This window comes from Mustela lutreola, chromosome 6 (genome assembly GCF_030435805.1).
Source record: "Mustela lutreola isolate mMusLut2 chromosome 6, mMusLut2.pri, whole genome shotgun sequence".
In the NCBI taxonomy this organism is placed as follows: domain Eukaryota; kingdom Metazoa; phylum Chordata; class Mammalia; order Carnivora; family Mustelidae; genus Mustela; species Mustela lutreola.
The window spans coordinates 114,968,592-114,987,728 of NC_081295.1; the positions used below are offsets into that span (position 1 = coordinate 114,968,592).

At 35.4% G+C, this 19,137-nt stretch overlaps 1 long non-coding RNA gene across 1 annotated transcript; it reads left to right on the forward strand.

Annotated features, from left to right (window-relative positions):
* The first annotated feature begins 11,497 nt into the window (after positions 1 to 11,497).
* On the forward strand, positions 11,498 to 16,536 carry LOC131833224 (uncharacterized). Its single transcript, XR_009354362.1, has 3 exons — positions 11,498 to 11,588; positions 13,884 to 14,028; positions 16,169 to 16,536. It is a non-coding gene; the product is annotated as an uncharacterized LOC131833224 (long non-coding RNA).
* Positions 16,537 to 19,137: the final 2,601 nt, after the last annotated feature.

Consider the following 19,137-nt stretch of genomic DNA (forward strand, 5'->3'; position numbering starts at 1 on the left):
TTGACAGTGTGCAACATCCATTCAAGATAAAAACTTTCAACAAAGTAGGTTTAGAGAGAACATACCTCAACATAATAAAGGCCATGTATGAAAACCCACAGCAAATAAGACAAGGATGTCCACTTACACCACTTTTATTCAGCTTGGTACTGGAAGTCCTAGCCACAGCAATCAGATAACAAAAAGAAATAAAGGGCATCCAAATAGCAAGGAAGAATTAAGACTTTCACTATTTGCAGATGACTTCTATGTAATACTATATATACAGAAACCCTAAAGACTCCACCAAAAAACTGCTAGAACTGATAAGTGAATTCACTTGTCTCAGAATACAAAATCAACATACAGAAATTTGTTGCATTTCTATATACTAAAAATGAAGCAGCATAAAGAGAAACTAAGAAAACACTCCCATTTACAACTGCACTGAAAATAATAAGACACCTAGGAATAAACTTAACCAAAGAGGTAAAAGATCTATACTCTGGAAACTATAAGACATTGATGAAAGAAAATGAAGAAGACACAAAGAAATGGAAAGACGTTCCTTGCTCATGGATTGAAAGAACACATATTGTTAAAATGTCAATACTACCCAAAGCAATCTACAGATTTAATGCAATACCTATCAAAACACCAAGAGCGTTTTTCACAGAACCAGAACAAACAATCCTAAAATTTTTTATGGAACCTCAAAAGACCCAAAATAGCCAAAGAAATCTTGAAAAAGAAAAACATAACTGAGGTATCAGAATTTCAGGCTTCAAGGTACACTACAAAGTTGTAGTAATTGAAACAGTATGTTACTGGCACCAAAACAGACACATAGATCAATAGAGCAGAATAGAAAACCCAAAAGTAAACCCACTTAATATTTGACAAAGAAGGCAAAAATATGCAATGGGAAAAAGACAGTCAACAAATGGTGCTGGGGAAAGTGGACAAAGGTACATGCAGAACGAAATTGGACTACTTTAATACACCATACACAAAAATAAATTCAAACTGTATTAAAGACCTAAATATGAGACCTCTTGAAACCGTAAAATCCTGGAAAAGAGCACAGGCAGTCATTTCTCTGACATCGGCCATAGCAACATTTTTCTAGATATGTCTCCTAAAGCAAGGGAAATAAAAGCAAAAACAAACTATCGAGACTACATCAAAATTAAAAGCTTTAGGGCACTTGGGTGGCTCAGTCAGCTAAGCAACTGCTTTCCGCTTAGGTCATGGTCTCAGGGCCCTGGGATCAAGCCCCACATGGAGCCCCATGTCAGGCTCCCTGCTCAGCAGGGAGTCTGCTTCTTTCTCTCCATCTGCCCCCTCCCTGCTTGTGCTCTCTCTCTCTCTCTCATAAAAACTTAAAAAAAAAAAAAGAATAAATAAAAGCTTCTGCACAGTGAAGTGTAGTTAACAAAACCTAAAGGCAACCTACTGATTGGGAGAAGATATTTGCAAATGACATATTTGATAAAGGGTTAATATCTGGTTGCTTTTAAGATTTTCTTTTTAACCTTTGATTTTTAGTAATGTTGCACTGATATGTTTAGGTATCATTTTCTTTGCTTAGGAGTCACTGGGCTTTTAGATCTGAAACTTTGTATTTTCCAGCAAATACCGGACATTTTTAGTCATTTTTTTCAAATAATTTTTTTTGCTTTTTTATCTCCCTGTTTTTGGGGACTCTAACTGTACCTACATTAACACTACATGACATTGTTCTATAGATCATTTTCCCCTGTAATTTTATCTGTTTTTATGATTATCACTTATATTGCTCTAACTTCAAGTTTACTAACCCTCACTTCTGCCATCTCCAATTTTTTGTTAAGCTTGTCAGTGAAAAATTTTTTTTCTTCAGATACTGAATTTTTCAGTTAATGAATTTCCATTTGGTTATTTTTCCTTTATTTGTTAGTTTCCACATCTCTGGAGTTTCTCTGTTCATTCATTATGACTATTTTTCTTTCAGCTCTTGAATGTGTTTATTATAACTTTTTAAAAATCCACATCTACTTATTCAAACATCTGCATCATATTGGAGTCTGTTTTTTTTTTTAAATATTTTATTTATTTATTTGACAGAGAGAGATCACAAGTAGGCAGAGAGGCAGGCAGAGAGAGAGAGGGGAAAGCAGGCTCCCTGCTAAGCAGAGAGCCCAATATGGGACTCGATACCAGGACCCTGAGATCATGACCTGAGTCAAAGGCAGAGGCTTAACCCACTGAGCCACCCAGGCGCCCAGAGTCTGTTTCTATTGACCACTCTCTCCCTTAATTATGAGCACACTTCTCTGTATCTCTACAGACCTAGTAGTTTTTAAATTTTATACTTTGTGGATAATCCATTATAGAGATTGAATCTAATACTGGCTTCTGGCTAGTGTTCATTTTTGTTTTAGGAGGGAGTTCATTTGTCTAGACATAAACCATAACCTCTGTTTTCCTTGCAGTCAGCAGCACTTGAGTTTGCAGGTCATTTCTCTCAGCCTTTTGGCTCTTACAGTCTCTCTCATGCTTGCATAATTCAGGTTTCAACAGAAGATTTGGATATAGCTTTTTTTTAGATTATTATTAGATATTATTATTATCCACTCTGTAGATCCTCTTTTTCGGCATCCGCCTAACGTTTCAGTCATTGTGTCAGTACTTAACTTTATTCATTGACTCATCTAGCCAGAAAAAAGAAGTGGTTTTCTGCTTCAGTTATAATTTCCTATCACTGTAGACTGGAAAAAACCACAAAAATGAGATTGTCTTCAGTTCTCTTTTTTCAAAGATGATTCCCCTTAAGTTTCTGTCTGCTTTTATCCTATTCTCGTGCCTTCGAACAATTACCTTTTTAAGTAGTATTTTGTACAGGGCTTATAATTGTGATCTGTAGTAAGGTTGGCCCAAATCAAAATAATCCACTGTTACCAAAAGGAGTACCTCTGCCCATTCATTTTTGATGCTCTCTTTTCTCTTTCATTTCTTTAAATGCATTAAACATATTTTGCTTTTGATCATTCTGATTATTGAATATCATATAGGTTTATTATTTATTGCATGTTGGCTTTTTTTTTTCTTTATCTGTTTGCAAATTTTTTTGTTATCATGGGTTCATATTTGTGGATACTTTTTTTTTCTTGGAGGTCTGCATTTAATATTCTTTCCTGGAAAATTACAGTTTACTTTTGTTTTACTTTTAGTTTTTGGTCTGTTTTGTTTTTGTTAGACATGGAAAAGGATCCTCCAATTCAGGATCACTTTGAACCTAATTCTTATTTTTTTTGAAGAACAATATAGTGAGAATCCTGGCTTCAAACCCACATGAGGAATTTCCCCCCCCTCTCTATCTAGAGCCAAATCTGTGGGAGGCAAGTTTCTTTCTTTATGTAGTTCACCCTGTAAACATGGGTATTGCCCTTCAAGGGTCTGGCTTTGTAATAGGATGTCTAATCCAATTTTTTTTATTATTATGTGGGAACTGAGCCTTGTCTCCTGAATTCAACCCCCTTCTACCACCAGCACCATATCTGGGATTCATTTCTAGGTCATTGAAGATTAAAAGATGCTCAGAGCAGCCATGACTTCAGTGATTGTATATTTCACTAGACTTCTGCTTTACCATAGTTTATGACTTTTGACTTTCCCCTTACTTTTTCAGTAGCTCAGTTGGGCATTTAGAAAAACTTTTTTTTTTAAATCCATCATTTTAAGTGTTTATAGTTGAAGGGTTTTTCAGAATATCTAATATATGATATTGTCAAAAAGAGAAAGTTTTTATTTTCATTTTAACTAAATGTTACTTTTGAGTTTTTAACTTATATTTAATTTATTTAGTTTTATATTTAATCTGAGTGTTGACAGTGCTGTGGGTAAACAATTTATTATGCTCAGTAGGAGGGTCCTTTGGGGACTTTCTTGTACACTGCATATAGCAGAAATTTGCACTATTGGTGATAATATTTCTATAGTTTCTCAGGCTGATGCTGGATTTTATGTTCCTGTCTGCAGTGATAAAATGTGTTTGTCATCTATAATCATGCTACTGACATTCTTGGGAACTATGTTAGTGATACTACTTGTCTACAAAAATGGATAAAATTAAGTAAGACTGTTAAATAATTAAATTGTGTCTCAAGTGCAATTGTTTTTGAAAAGTTATGAATTTATAGAGAGTTAGGATCAGAAAAATATGATTCTTCCACTTCACTTAAATGTAATTTGAGTGGTCATCTAATCATTTCATTCTTTTCAAGCAAAATAGTAGTGAAATAGCTTTTTGCAGATTAGAATGTAGTCTATTTAAAAGTTTCCACATTTTTTAAAATGTGGTTTTAGTATTTATTATCTGACTGTAAAGAAACTTCTTTTTTTCTGCAAACATGGCCTCAATCCCATCTGTCTATTACCTCTCAGGTACGAAAGACTTGACCTATTTGAAGAGAAATGCCCAATGTATTTGTAAATATTTAGGAAAAAGAGAGACTAATTCCCTTTTCTTTCTTTGCTCATTAAACCATCGAAGTCACTGTAGCTACAATGTAAGGTTGGCACAGATCTTTTGGTATCTCTCAGTCTCAAGCTTACTATGCCAAAACCACCACACCTACCCAAACTGGCCTTCCAAATTTTTGAAGTAGCTAATTAAAATGTGTTTAAGAAAGAAAACAAGATAATCATATAAACCCATAATTTTTTTTCTAGCCTTTAAATAATACAGCATTATTTCATTCCCCCACTTAGTTATATTTGATACAGGACTTGGATCTAGCTATTAAACAAATCTTTAGTTTATTCTCCACTAGTCAAGTTGATCACTAATTCTTTTCATCTCTCCTCTACAGTTCAGTTTTCTTGTCTTTTAATAATGTCAATGCCTTTCCTCTGAAATCTCTCATCAAGATCAGTCATCATCATTGTCCCTTTCCATCTCAAGAGATTACACACACACACACACACACACACACACACACACACACACACAGCCCTGCATGGAAACAATTCAGATCATATAGATTGGTATTGCCAGACCTTTTGTTCTAGGCTCATTGTACATTTATAAAAGTTCATTAGTATTAAGCGATTAACCAAGACTTTCTGACACTCAAAAACTTTGATGCTTAATACTAAAGTGTCTTTTTATTTAAACTCCTGTCATATACTTTTGATGATTAATGCACACAGCATAAAATTTATCAGTTTAACCATTTTAAGAGTACAATTTAATGGCATTTAGTACAGTCAGAATGTTTTGTGACCATTTCCACTATACTGTTCCAGACATTTTTATGACCCCAAAAGGAAATCTGTTACACATTTATTAGTCATTCACCGTGCTCCCTTCTCTCAGCCCCTGGCTACCATTAATTTGCTTTCTGTCTCTATGAATTCGCCCTTTCTGGATATCTTATCTAAGTAAAATCACTGAATACAATATGTAGTCTTCTGTATCTGATTTCTTTCACTCAGCATGTTTTCAAGCTTCGTCTATGTTGTGAAGCGTCTCAGTATTTCATTTTTCTTATGACTGAATAATATTCCACTCTATGGATATAACATATTTTTCGTCATTCCATTAGTTGCTGGAGATTTGTGTTTTTTCCATTTTTTGGTTATTGTGAATAGTGATACTATGAACACCATTATACAAGTGCTAGTTTGACCACAGGTTCACATATTGTAATTCTTTTGGGAATCACCAGATTATATGATAATTCTGTGTTTAACTTATTGAGGAACGGCCAAACTGGTTTCCACAGCAGCTGTACCACTTTACATTCCTACAAGCAATGCGTAAGGGTTTTGTTCACATTTGCATTACTGCTTCTTATTTTCCATTTTGAAATTATAGCCATATTAGTAGATATAAAGTGTTTTCCCATTACGGTTTGGATTTGCATTTTCCTAATGACAAATGATGTGGTGCATGTTTTCTGTACTAGTTGGCCATTTGCATATTCCTGTTTGGAAGAATGTCTGTTGAAGTCCTTGGTCCATTTTTTACCTTTTTAAAAAAATTGTATTTAAATTCAATTAATTAACATATAGCATATAATTAGATTCAGAAGTTGAGTTCAGTGATTCCTCAGTTGCATATAAATTACATCATGTGCCCTCCTTAAGACCCATCACCCAGTTTACCCCATCCCCTCACCTCCTTCCCTCCAGCAACCCTCATTTTGATTGTCTTCCTCTCTGATTTCATCTTGTTTTATTTTTCCCTCCTTCCCTTATGATCTTTTGTTTTGTTTCTTAAGTTGCACATATGAGTGAAATCATGATAATTATCTTTCTCTGATTGACTTATTTCAGTTAGCATAATATCCTCTGGTTCCATCCACATTGTTGCAAATGTCAAAAATTTTTTCTTTTTTTTAAAGATTTTATTTATTTATTTGACAGAGATCACAAGTAGGCAGAGAGGCAGGCAGAGGAAGAGAGCGAAGCAGGCTCCCTACTGAGCAGAGAATGTGATATGGGGCTCAATCCCAGGACCCCAAGACCATTACCTGAGCCAAAGTAAGAGGCTTAACCTACTGAGCCACCCAGGTGCCCAAATTTCATTTTTTTGATGGTTCAGTAAATTCCATCATGTATACGTGGAATGTTAAATATATGTGTGTGTATACATATATATATATACACATATGTATATGTACATACACACATATGTATATGTACACACACGTGTGTATATACGCACACATACATACATACATACCACATCTTCTTTATCCATTCATTTGTCAATGGACATCTGGTCTCTTTCCATAGTTTGGCTATTTTGGACATTGCTGCTATGAACATTAGGCTGTAGGTGCTCCTTCAGATCACTACATTTGTATATTTAGGCAAATACTCAATAGTGCAATTGCTGGGTCATAGGGTAGCTCTATTTTTTAACGTTTTGAGGATCCTCCATACTGTATTCCAGAGCGGCTATACGAGCTCACATTCCCACCAAGAGAGTAAGAGGGTTGCCCTTTCTCCACATCCTTGGCAACTTTGTTGTCTCCTGTTAATTTTAACCATTCTGACCGGTGGAGGTGGTATATCATTGTGGTTTTGATTTGTATTTCCCTGATGCCTTGGCCCATTTTTAAATTGTGTTGTTTTTCCTTTTGTTGTTGAGTTGTAAGAGTTCTTTACATGTGCCAGACACTAGACCTTTATTAGATGTATCCCTTACAAATATTTTCTCCTATACTGTGAGTTGTGTTTTCATTCTCTTGATAGTGTCCTTTGATGCACAAAAAGTTTTAATTTTGATGAAGTCCAGATTATCCAGTTTGTTTTTGTTATTGCTCATGCTTTTTGTGTCTTATTTCAGCATCCATTGCCAAATCTATCATCGTTATTTACTCCTATTTTTTTACTCTATGAATGTTATAGTTTTGGATGTTGTATTTTTGATCCATTATGAGTTAATATTTTATATTATGTGAAGTAAGTAGTCACTTTTTTTTTAATTTTTAGAGAGGGAGTGGAGGAGGGAAAGAGGGAGAGAAATAGAGTCTTCTACATTAATTTTTCTATTTCCAGATGACTACTTGGGGTAGTTTGCAATTTCATATGAATTTTAGTATTTTTTTCCATTTGTGCAAAAAAGACCATTGAGATTTTGATAGGGGTTGCCTTAAATTTGTAGATCACCTTGTAGAGTTTTGCCATCTTAACAACATTACATTTTCCAATCTATGAACAAAGACTATCTTTCCTTTTGTGTGTTTCTTCAGTTTTTTTAGTATTGTTTTCAATGTATAAACTTTGTACCTCTTTGGCTAAATTTATTTACAAACATTTTATTTTATTTTATTTTATTTGTTTTTTTTAAATATTTTATTTATTTGACAGACAGAGATCACAAGTAGGCAGAGAGGCAGGCAGAGAGAGGAGGAAGCAGGCTCCCCGCCGAGCAGAGAGCCCAATGGCGGGGCTCGATCCCAGGACCCTGGGACCATGACCTGAGCCGAAGGCAGAGGCTTCAACCCACTGAACCACCCAGGCACCCCAAATATTTTATTTTTTTGATGCTTTTGTAAAAAGTATTTTTTCTTAATTTCCTTTCTGATTATTCATTATTAGTGTGTTAAAATGTAACTAATTTTTGTGTGTTGATGTTATATCCTGCAACGCTGGACAATTTGTTTATTAGCCCTAATAGTTTTGTTATTAATTCTTTAGGATTCCCTCTGTGTAAGACCATGTCACCTGTGAAAAGAGTTTTACTACTTCTTTTCCAATCTATATGAATTTTATGTCTTTTTATTGCCTAATTGTTTTGGTTAAAACTTCCAGTAAAATGTTGACCAGAAGTAGTGAAAGCAATCAGTCTTGTCTTGTTCCTGATCTTATGGAAAATTTCTTTAATCTTTCATCATTATGATATTAGCTGGTTTTTTTGGTTGTTGTTTTTGTTGTTTTTTAATGCACTTTATCATTCTGTGTAAATTTCTTTCTATTCTTAGTTTGTGGAGTGTTTTATGCATGGAAGATTATTGGATTTTGTCAAATGCTTTTCTGTAACAATTGACATGATCGTGTGAGGGTTTTTTTCCTTCATTCTATTCATGTAGTGTGTCATATTGATTGGTTTCCATATGTTGCCTTCCAGGGATAAATCTCACATGCCCATGATGTATCATCTTCTCAGTAGGCTACTGAATTTGGGTTTCTAGAATTCAGTTGAGGATTTTTCCATCTATATTCATTAGAGATATTGGTGTATAGTTTTATTTTCTTGTAATGTCTTTGTCCAGCTTTTGTTTCAAAGTAATGTTGGCCTCACAGAGCGAGTTAGGAAGTTTGTCCCTCCTGTTCTTTTTTTTTTTTTTTTTTTTTTTAATTCTTTTTTTCTTTCTGTTCCTCAGACTGGGTAATTTCCAGTGTCTTATCTTCAGGTTTCCTGATTCTTTCTTCTTCCTGCTCAAATCTGGTGTTGATATCTTCCAGTGAATTTTTCATTTTAAGTGTTAGATTTTCCAGTGCCTAAATTTATACTTGGTTTCTTTTTATAATATCTCAGTTGACATTCTCTGTTCGATAATACATTCTTCTCCTGCTTTCCTTTAATTTTTTTTGGCTCATTGTTACATTTAGCCCTTTGAGCACATTTAAGAAAGGTGATTTAAAATCTCTACTCGTAAGTCCAAAGGGCTTCCTCAAGGACAGTTTCTGTTCACTTCTCTGCATGTGTGTGTGTATGTGTGTGTATAAATATACCCTACTTTCTTCATATGCTTCATAACTTTTGTTGACAAGTTGACATGTTAAATACCATAAAATGCTAACTCTAGAATTCAGATTCTCCCCCTTCCCCAAAGTTTTTTTTGTTGCTGCTTGTTGTGGGTTTTAGTCATTTGTTTCATGACTTTTATCAACTATTTTTGGGGAAACTAAAGACTTTGTTGTATGTGGCCACTGAAGTCTCTAAATGCCTGGAGCCAAGAAAAAAAAAAAAATCCCCCCTCCCCTAGTCTTTGTAGCAGGGATCTTGTTTGGGCATGTCTTCAGTGTTCAGGTTCTTTGCAGTTCTGGCTTGGCCTTGTTTTGCTGTTTGCATGGGCTTGGCTAGAATGCCTGTGACAAGTAAGAGCTTAGAATCTTCAGTTTTTTCTGAGCATGCTTCTAACTCTGGTCATGAGCATGGCCTTGTAGATTCCTTAGTATACATGAGAAATTTTCAAAGCCCTTATTCCTCAAAAGCATATCCTTTCCAACCTTTCCTCCCATCTTTTTAATGGGTTTGTTATTTGCCACTACTGATATCATTTGCCGTATGTGGCAGCAAGTAGTTAATTTGCCTTTGAATATTTTCAGCCACTGCCTTCTGCAGCCATGTTACTGTTTCTCTTTTCTGAAAGAGTTCTGAGTTAGAGAAATAAAAGCAAGCTCTTTGCATTAGGCTTTAGGGAGCTCCAAGAGAGGTCAAAACAGATAGCCATAATTTTTAAAAAATAAAGTTTGCTCTGTTCCCTCAAGTCCTACGTTTCCACCCTGGGGATGTGGACTGTTGTCTTCTAGACTGTCACTGAGCTGGGAGAAGTAAAGTCATGGGAATTTAAATTGTTACAAAGTGCTCCTGCCACTATTCAGTTGCCTTTCTATTGATTAAATGTTCAGTTGATTGCTGTAAACCTTTGACTATTTTCCAGAGTTCTGACAAAGTTGTTTCTGACAATTTTTGCCAGGTTTTCTAGTGTTTCTTTAGTGAGACATGCTCTTGAGTCCTTGCTCCACCTATTTTGCTGATGTCACTCCTGCCATATACTTTTATCTATGATTTTTTTAAAAAAGATTTTATTTATTTATTTGACAGACAGAGATCACAAGTAGGCAAAGAGGCAGGCAGAGGGAGAAGAAGGGAGGAAGGCTCCCTGCTGAGCAGAGAGCCTGATGTGGGGCTGGATCCCAGGACCCTAGGATCACAACCTGAGCTGAAGGCAGAGGTTTTAACCCACTGAGCCACCCAGGCGTCCCTATTATTCTTATACATATAAAATATATTTGATTGAATATAGAACAGATTTTTTTTTATTTAATAGACTTCTATTGGGTATGTACTACATACTCAGACCAATCCTAAAAAGCAGATATAACAATGGAATACTATGCAGCCATCAAAAGAAATGAAATTTCTTTTGCAATGACATTTGCAATGACATGGATGGAACTAGAGGGTATCATGCTTAGTGAAATGAGTCTATCGGAGAAAGACAACTGTCATATGATCTCCCTGGCATGAGGAAGTGGAGATGCAACATGGGGGGTTTGGAGGGTAGGAATAGAGTAAATGAAACAAGATGGGATCGGAAGGGAAACAAACCATAAGAGACTCTTAATGTCACAAAACAAACTGAGGGTGGCCGGAGGGAGGGGGGTATGGAGAGGGTGGTTGGGTTATGGACATCGGGGAGGGTATGTGCTATGGTGAGTGCTGTGAAGCGTGTAAGCCTGATGATTCACAGACCTGTACCCCTGGGGCTAATAATACATTATATGTTTATAAAAAAATCAAAAAAAATATTTAAAAAAGCAGATATAACCATGAACAAGACAGCCTAAACTCTTATCTCAGAGGTTTATATGCATCTGAGAACATATAAGATACCAACTACTAGGACCCATGGGCTAGCAACTGCTTTTGTAAATATTTATTGGAATTTAGCTGCACCCATTCCTTTTTTTTTTTTTTTAACATTTTTTCCTTTTTTTAAAAAAGAGTAGTTGACCATTTTTTAAAAAAAATATTTTATCTATTTATTTGAGAGAGAGGAGGATGAGGGAGAAGCAGACTCCCTGCGGAGCAGTGAGCACAATGCAGGACTGGATCCCAGAACAGTGAGATCATGACCTGAGCTGAAGGCAGATGCTTAACCAACTGAGCCACCCAGGTGCCCCCACCTGTTCCTTTGTATATTGCCTGTGACTGTTTTTGTGGTATAACAGCAGACTTGAATTGTTCCAAAAAAGCTGAAAATATTTACTATTTGGCCTTTTACAGAAAACATTTGCAGACTCCTGAACTAAGGCACTGATACTGAATACTGAGTTTCAAGAAGGAAAAAAAAGGACAGAGCCCTTATGTCATGCAAGGATGTGTACGTGTTATGATTACATTATATTTCAGATATATGAGGAAGAGACAGTGAACAATTAAAAGATACTTACTTGATCTCAGTGTGGCAAGGAAATTTCTTTTTTAAAAAGATTTATTTATTTGAGAGAGAGAGAGAGCGAGAGAGAGAGAGAGCACATTGGGCAAGGTCCTGGGCAGAGGGAGAGGGAGATAAGCAGACACCCTGCTGAGCAGGGAGCCCATGACTTGAGCTGAAATCTAGAGTCGGACGCTTAACTGATTGAGCCACCAAGATGCCCCAGAAATTTCTCATTTGAAAGAAAAATGACACAAAGAAAAAAAAAATTTTTTAAAGATTTTATTTATTTATTTGACAGAGAAAGATCACAGGTAGGCAGAGAGGCAGGCAGAGAGAGAGAAGCAGGCTCCCTGCTAAGCAAAGAGCCCGATGTGGGGTTTGATCCCAGGACCCCGAGATCATGACCTGAGCCGAAGGCAGCGGCTTAACCCACTGAGCCACCCAGGTGCCCCAAGAAAATATTGATAAATCTACTTTCCAATTAACTAATTCCAATTAACTAATAAACTGCGACAGTTAAGCTTTTGTTTGTGAGTGTGAGGTGGGTTTTGTTTTTGTTTTTGTTTTTGTTTTGTTTTTTTTAGATTTTGTTTATTTATAGAAAGAAAGAGAGCATGTGCAAGTGTGGAGAGGAGCAGAGGGAATGGGAGGGAGCGAATGTCGGGCAGACTCTATACTGAGTATGGTGCTCCTACACTGGGGCATGACCTCATGCCACTGAGATCATGACCTGAACTGTAATTAAGAGTTGGTCGCTCAGCTGACTGAGCCACCCATGCACCCCAACTCTAAGGTTTTTAATATAATATTCACATTGCTCTATTATTAAACTTTCTATACAAATGAAAAATTATAGTTTAATTTTAGGCAATAACATGACTGACATTATGCAGCATCAGAGAAGATGTATTCCAAATTTATGGGATAGGCTTAGCCTAAAATGAAGAGGATGTATATGTATTAAGCCAAAAAATGATATTATGCATTTTAGTGACAATTATTTTAGAAGCATAGCCACATAGCACCAGACTGGACATTGACTGATATGCTAAATCTTAAAAGCAAGTAAGTTCACCCAGAGACATGAGGAAACTGATGAGAATTATCTTGCTGACCTCAAGAAAGAAAAGAACTTCAGACTTATTTGTCACAAACACAGTATACTGGAGGGAGGACACAGTGTGTGTATCAGAAAGAAGGTAACAGTATTATAACAGAAGTAGGACCTAAGAACCTGAGAAAATGAGTGCCATAAAAATGTTCGAACTGCACCTCTCTTTAGTACACCCTAAAAAGGGTTTTTCATTTGTTTTTTGTCTTTGGTGCAAAGATGAGAGATAAACATCATTTCTTTGCACCCTTGAGAACTAAGACTAGCACTGAACAGTTCTCTAGAAAATGTTTGAACTTCCTTCTTTAAAATCTGAAAGCAATTACCATAAAAATATCAGAACTATATATTACCACCAACGTCTAGAAGCATTTCTGGCTCATAAAAAGGCATAAACTCCTATGCTTTTTATTGTCTTTCTTAATCTTAATCTTTCTTAATCTTGAAGGAATTGTTGATTTAATTAAAACAAACTGTTTTTTAGTACAAGACTCAAATCATCTATAAAAACCAGTGTATTCCATTACCCCCGAAAATACCACATTAACTTTGTCTTTTAACACAGCATAAGAATGTCCATTAATGTCAAATTAAATCTGAGAGGACACATTGAATTCCCACTGGCTTGAAATATTTTATTAGATGTTTGTGAATGTGTTCCCTCTGGAGATTTTTCTAGTAATTACTAAAGAATACCTCCACCTCAGAAGTTGACTCTCTTCCTCACATGTCTGTACTGTTTTCTAGTCATCTAAGTGTGATAAAATTTTAACTGGAAATCACAGGTGATGAGATTGGCAAAGAAGCTGACTGAAGCAGGCCAGATCTGACACCTGTAAAATTAGAAACAAGATACCTTAACCAGGTGGCAGTTGTCAGTGGTTACATTGGAATGCTATTTTTATGGTGGAATATTATTCAGCTCTGTTTTGAAAACCTCATACTAACTAGCAATTCAACTGCTCAGGGTTGTTAGTAATGAAGACACAACTATAAAGAGTTTACACATATGCAAAAAATAATTTCCACTGGGTTCTGAAATTATAAATGTATATGTTTTCATGAAGTTTATTATTCTACATTTTTCTCGCAATAAAGAACCTTAACGCATTTTTCCCTGTGTTCAGCTTTCTGCAGCAATCCCTTGCTTCATTTGATGTGAAGTGTTACAGCAAACCTGGCTGAAGAAGGAGATCTAAAGTATGTTAGAAAAACAACAAATCATAATGCATAGATGCTGGGCCAGAATGCAGAGCTTATAAATGAATACCAGTGAGTAGATAATATGACCATCTATTTAATAGAGTATAAAAATTAACTGATTAAAATTTACTTTCATATAAGTGTAGAAATAACAAACTTAAAAGATATATCTTTTAAAAGCACCTACTTTTTTGATGCTTTAGTATAGGTAGCAGTGATTTGGAGAAAGAAGACATGAAACATCAGAGAATCAGAGAAAAGGGTATAGAAGCTAAGTTTAATATATAGATCTGAAGTGAGAGATTTTACAGAATATCATATATGAGGTATATCAGCATTACTCACCAAGTTTGGTGTGACTGAGTATATTCTGATGGTACCCAGAACAATTATGAGAGGGTTAATTTAGTGGGATTAACTCCAAGGGAGTTGGACAAACTTGATAAGGAATAACCATGAAATGGTATGAAAGGATAACTAATATTACTGGATCTTCTTTCCTGGGAACCAGGTTTGACTTGAATCTGTTTTGAACAAAGGAATATGCATCCAACTTTTGCAAACAAAATTAGGTTGCATAAACAGAAATTAAAACTAAATACCATGGGGGAAAGCAGGAGTCCTGTCACATAGTCATTTTTTCAGCTATATTAGCACTAGAAATAATAGACCAATAGAAAGTGAGAGTTGAACAAAACCTCAGTGATGCTTCAGAGCCTCTCCTTCTGGGTTGCAGCTATGGAAACTGAGATAGAGTAGTTTATGAATCAAATTCGTGTGTGTGTATTCACAAATTTGTGTTATGTGTATATGCACATGTACACACTGTCCCCGATATGATTTACTCTCTACCAGTGTAATTTTCTACACTTTGATAATCAAGCCCAGTCCTAAAGATCTTTCATAAATAGCACTATTTTCCCATTCAACATTAACAAACAAAGGTTTCTAGGCTTGCTAGCACAACTGTAATACAGCAAAGAATCAAATATCTGTGAGAAAATACTTTGAAAATTATCTGAAAGGGTATACACAAAACCAACAATAATACTTACCTCCAAAAAGAGAGTGCATGGAGAAAAATTAGGGTGGTGGTCAAAGGCAATTTTAGCCTCATCTATAATATTCTAATTTTGGACAAAGAGAATGGCTTTGCTTATCATTTGTATAAATAAAAATCAATTTAAAAAATAGCGTGTTAGTAGATACACAAGTTAATCTTAGCATTTTCATACATATTTACATATTTGCTTTCTCAGATTTATATTTTTAGATTGCTTAAGACAGAAAACATGTACTATCATCTTCTCAGTTCTAGTTGTATTATCTCAAATAACCATTTGTGAATAAACATATCAAGGGCCAATTCTTTGCTTTGCAGTTTTTACCATAGCCTCATGTGCATTTGTTCTAACTGATAGGTTACTCTATCACAAAGCCCACAACGAAAGACAGATTTTCTTCCTGTGGCATCTACTACCAAACCTGGTATCATATGATAGAACTTACTGTCAATTAAAATTTTCTCTTAAAATTTTACAAACTGCTAGGAAACCAAAATATTTATAAAGAAAGAGAGGAATAGAATTTCAGATATTCAGATATTTCATGAAAATATGCTAGAAATACACAAACCTAAGAGTAATCCAGAGCTTCATCTACTGTTAACAGGCTTGTTGTACCTTGATGAGAATCAGTCTCATTTATAGAACCTAGTTTGTGATGCTGTCATGTTTACCAAACTCAGGGTCAGTATTCACATATATATTTTGATGATTTTGATATTCTGGGCATAGTATGGACATCACATTCTAATATAATGTGCATAGGTATGAATAGAAGTAGAATTTTTGATCTGCTAAGAACCTTCAGAATCTTCTCATTCAGTTTCTTCAAATGAGAAATAGAGAACCAAAATGTGAAGTTATTGACTTAAAATCATTCAGCAAGTTAGTAACGACTTAAGTTGGGACACAGGTGCTGATTAACATTATAAGTGTGTTTTCTTATATGCAACCAAGTTAGAAAAGTAAAATGGGCATGAGAAAGAAAGTCACAGTAGCTCATTAAGTACTCTAAGGTATGCCTAAGTGAATTTTTTTTAATATATCATTCTACTGTTTAACAAACTTTGCATTCTCTAAGTTAATATCTTGCATTGTCCAGTGCTTCCTAATTGCAATTAAATTTCTGACACTGTTCCTTTCAGATAGAGCACTATGAGAACAAATGGACTCTTGCCAATTCCCCAGTCACTCATTTTGTAAACTTTCTATTTTTTGCTCTCCTCCTGGGACTAAATCAAACCTATGAAGTGCTACTGCGTAATTCCCCTTCATCTTGTACTGAAAAGTGCTCTTCCACCTGCAATCTGATGTACAATCGAAAATTTCAAGCTGTTAATAAACAGCATGGATTCCTGGGTCAGAAAGCTGACCATCTGTGTGCCAAACACCTGGGTATAAAGAATGAAGCTGCTCATTATTGATTCAGAACATGAATATAAATTGGATTACTCTGGAATGTTAACAGACAACACATCAGAAGGTGCTAATAAACCCACAACTTCACACAGTGCCCTGAGATGTTGCTTCAAGTTCTCTTCAGTTTTTCTTCTTTTCATGTCTTTATATAGAGGCCTGCCAGATTTAGCAAATGAAAGCACAAGATGCCAGCTAAATTTTGATTTCAGAAAAACAACAAATAAATTTTTTAGTATAAGTATGTCCCATGCAATATTCGGAACATACACCAAAAAAACTCTTTGTAGTTCATCTGAAATTATAATTTAACTGTGTATCCTGTATATTTTATCAGACAACCCTATTTTTGGGCAAATACCTTTGAGCTACCTCTGAAGATAATCTGGCTTTTCCTCTGAGTTAATATGTGATTTTCAAAAATTTACGAGAAAGGGATTTCTTTTTTCTTTTTTGAGAGAAAGGGATTTCAACAAGCAAATATCTTATGAACTTTGCCTCAAGACTCACCTAGAGAAATTTGGCAGGCTTGTTTTTTTTTGGGTAGCCCATGAGTAGGCAAACATTTTCTTAAAGGCTCAGATAGCAAATATTTTAGGCTTTGCAGGTCACACAGTCTCTGTCACAACTCTTCATTCATAGTGTGAAAACAGTTATAGACAATACATAAAAAATGATTGCAGCTGTGTTCTTATTTATTTAAGAAAACAGTTGTCTGGCAAGATTTGGTCTGCAGGCTGTAGTTCTCGAATTCATACCATGTTGCCAATATTCCAGTGACATTGAATTTTTTTAAAAGGTTTTATTTTTTTTAATATTTTATTTACTTATTCAACGGAGATCATAAGTAGGCAGAGAAGCAGGCAGAGAGAGAAGGGGAAGCTGAGCAGAGAGCCCGATGTGGGGAGGGATCCCAGGACACTGAGATCATGACCTGAGCTGGAGACAGAGGCTTAACCCACTGAGCCACCCAGGCGCCCCATCCAGTGACATTAAACTTAACTTATGGGAAAATCAGTCCAGTCAGTTGGATAAAGCTGGATTTCCAAAAATCATAAAAAATAGCATGATTGTTCTGGGAGATGGAAATCAAAACTTTTGCACATAAAATCTGAAACTGTACCATATCCCTCTGCTATTGAAGGGAGAAGATAATGATCATACAATGAATTAGGTTTGCAACACTAACCAGAATTAATTAAATGTAGCACATTATACTGTTACCTAGTTCATAATTCAAAGAAACACTGTCATTTAGCCAAATTACTACTTTTTTAAAAAGAAATTAATGGATATATTTAAAATTAAAAATGAAGGTCGGGATTAGCATCTCTAAGACAGAAAATTTAAACGAGAAGTAACACTGCATAAAGCAAATGAAAAGGGATCTTTATACACAAGGGCAGCTGAAAGGCAGAAAAATAACAGGATATGGCTGGTAGGATAAATTGAGAGAGACAAGTCTTGAGCAGTTTCCATGACTCATTGCTGAGCCACAGTAACCAGAGCGGTGAAGAATGATTCAAAATGGATACAAACAAAGTGAATATGGCATGCAAGAAGAGGGATAAAAAGAGTCAAAGACCAAGAGAGGATGAAATGGAGTGATGTCTTAGATACCTTTTCTGGCGAGACATGTGGAAAATAGAGATGGAGAGATTGGTTTTGTTTATAATCTCTTCTTGCCAGCAGTTACTTGTTTACAATACGAGGGTTAGGTCAAAGATGACGGGTGTACCTGATGATGACAGGAGGGCCTTTTTTTACAGTGTGTTTTTCTGTCCTACGAGTTTAGTCTGGTAGAAAGGATTCAGGCATATGTTTAAAATCAATCATGCATGTGACAGCCAACAATGTATTTCAGATAATCCAATGGAACAAGTGTTGCACTTGCTAAATTTGAGGCACAGAGAAAGAGAAGCAAAAGCAAATTGAGTGGAAAAAAATCACTTTATTAAATGTTTCTTTTTCCCTTTTCATAAGTGTCAAAGCCAGAATCAACCTGACACAACAGTAATTGTATAAATGACTGAAATGAAGTGAAGAGGTTATTGTCATTGAATAGCTATCTCCATGGCAATAGGAATAGATTGTGTACAATACCGAGTGAAAAGAAGTAAATGAATAAATACAATGCACATTCTTAGAGAACTCAGAATTAAGCTGATGGTTGAGAGGGTGCCAGAAAAGTTACCCAGGAGTCATGGTACCAGAAATGACCAACATTCTAACTTTGCTAATTTGTGAGGTAAAATGGTTCCCAAGTTAGAATGCACATTTATAGGAAATAGCCCAGGATAGCTTTAGCCAGGCATAGTTATTATCACAAAAACAGTAACAATTAATTTTAACAGGCTATTTTATATACTCTGATCAAATTAACTTCAAAAACAATTTCCAACACCTGTGTAAATATTTTGCATTAGGTGTCACCAAAGGTAAAATTTATCTTGCTGGAAGCATAGTAACTAATCTTTCTGAGTGCTTTTTAAAGTGAGACATGATGGTGAGTGCTTCTATATGTCTTACAACAACCCTGGGAATGTGGTATTCTTAATATCTCTATTTACATATGAAAAAACGAGGCCCAGAAAGGTTAAGTAACTGTCTAAGGGACACACCTGAGAAGTGACAGTGCAGATCTTCTATTATAGGCTATCCCCCTTGAGAGCCTGGGTCTTGATTACTACTCTATATT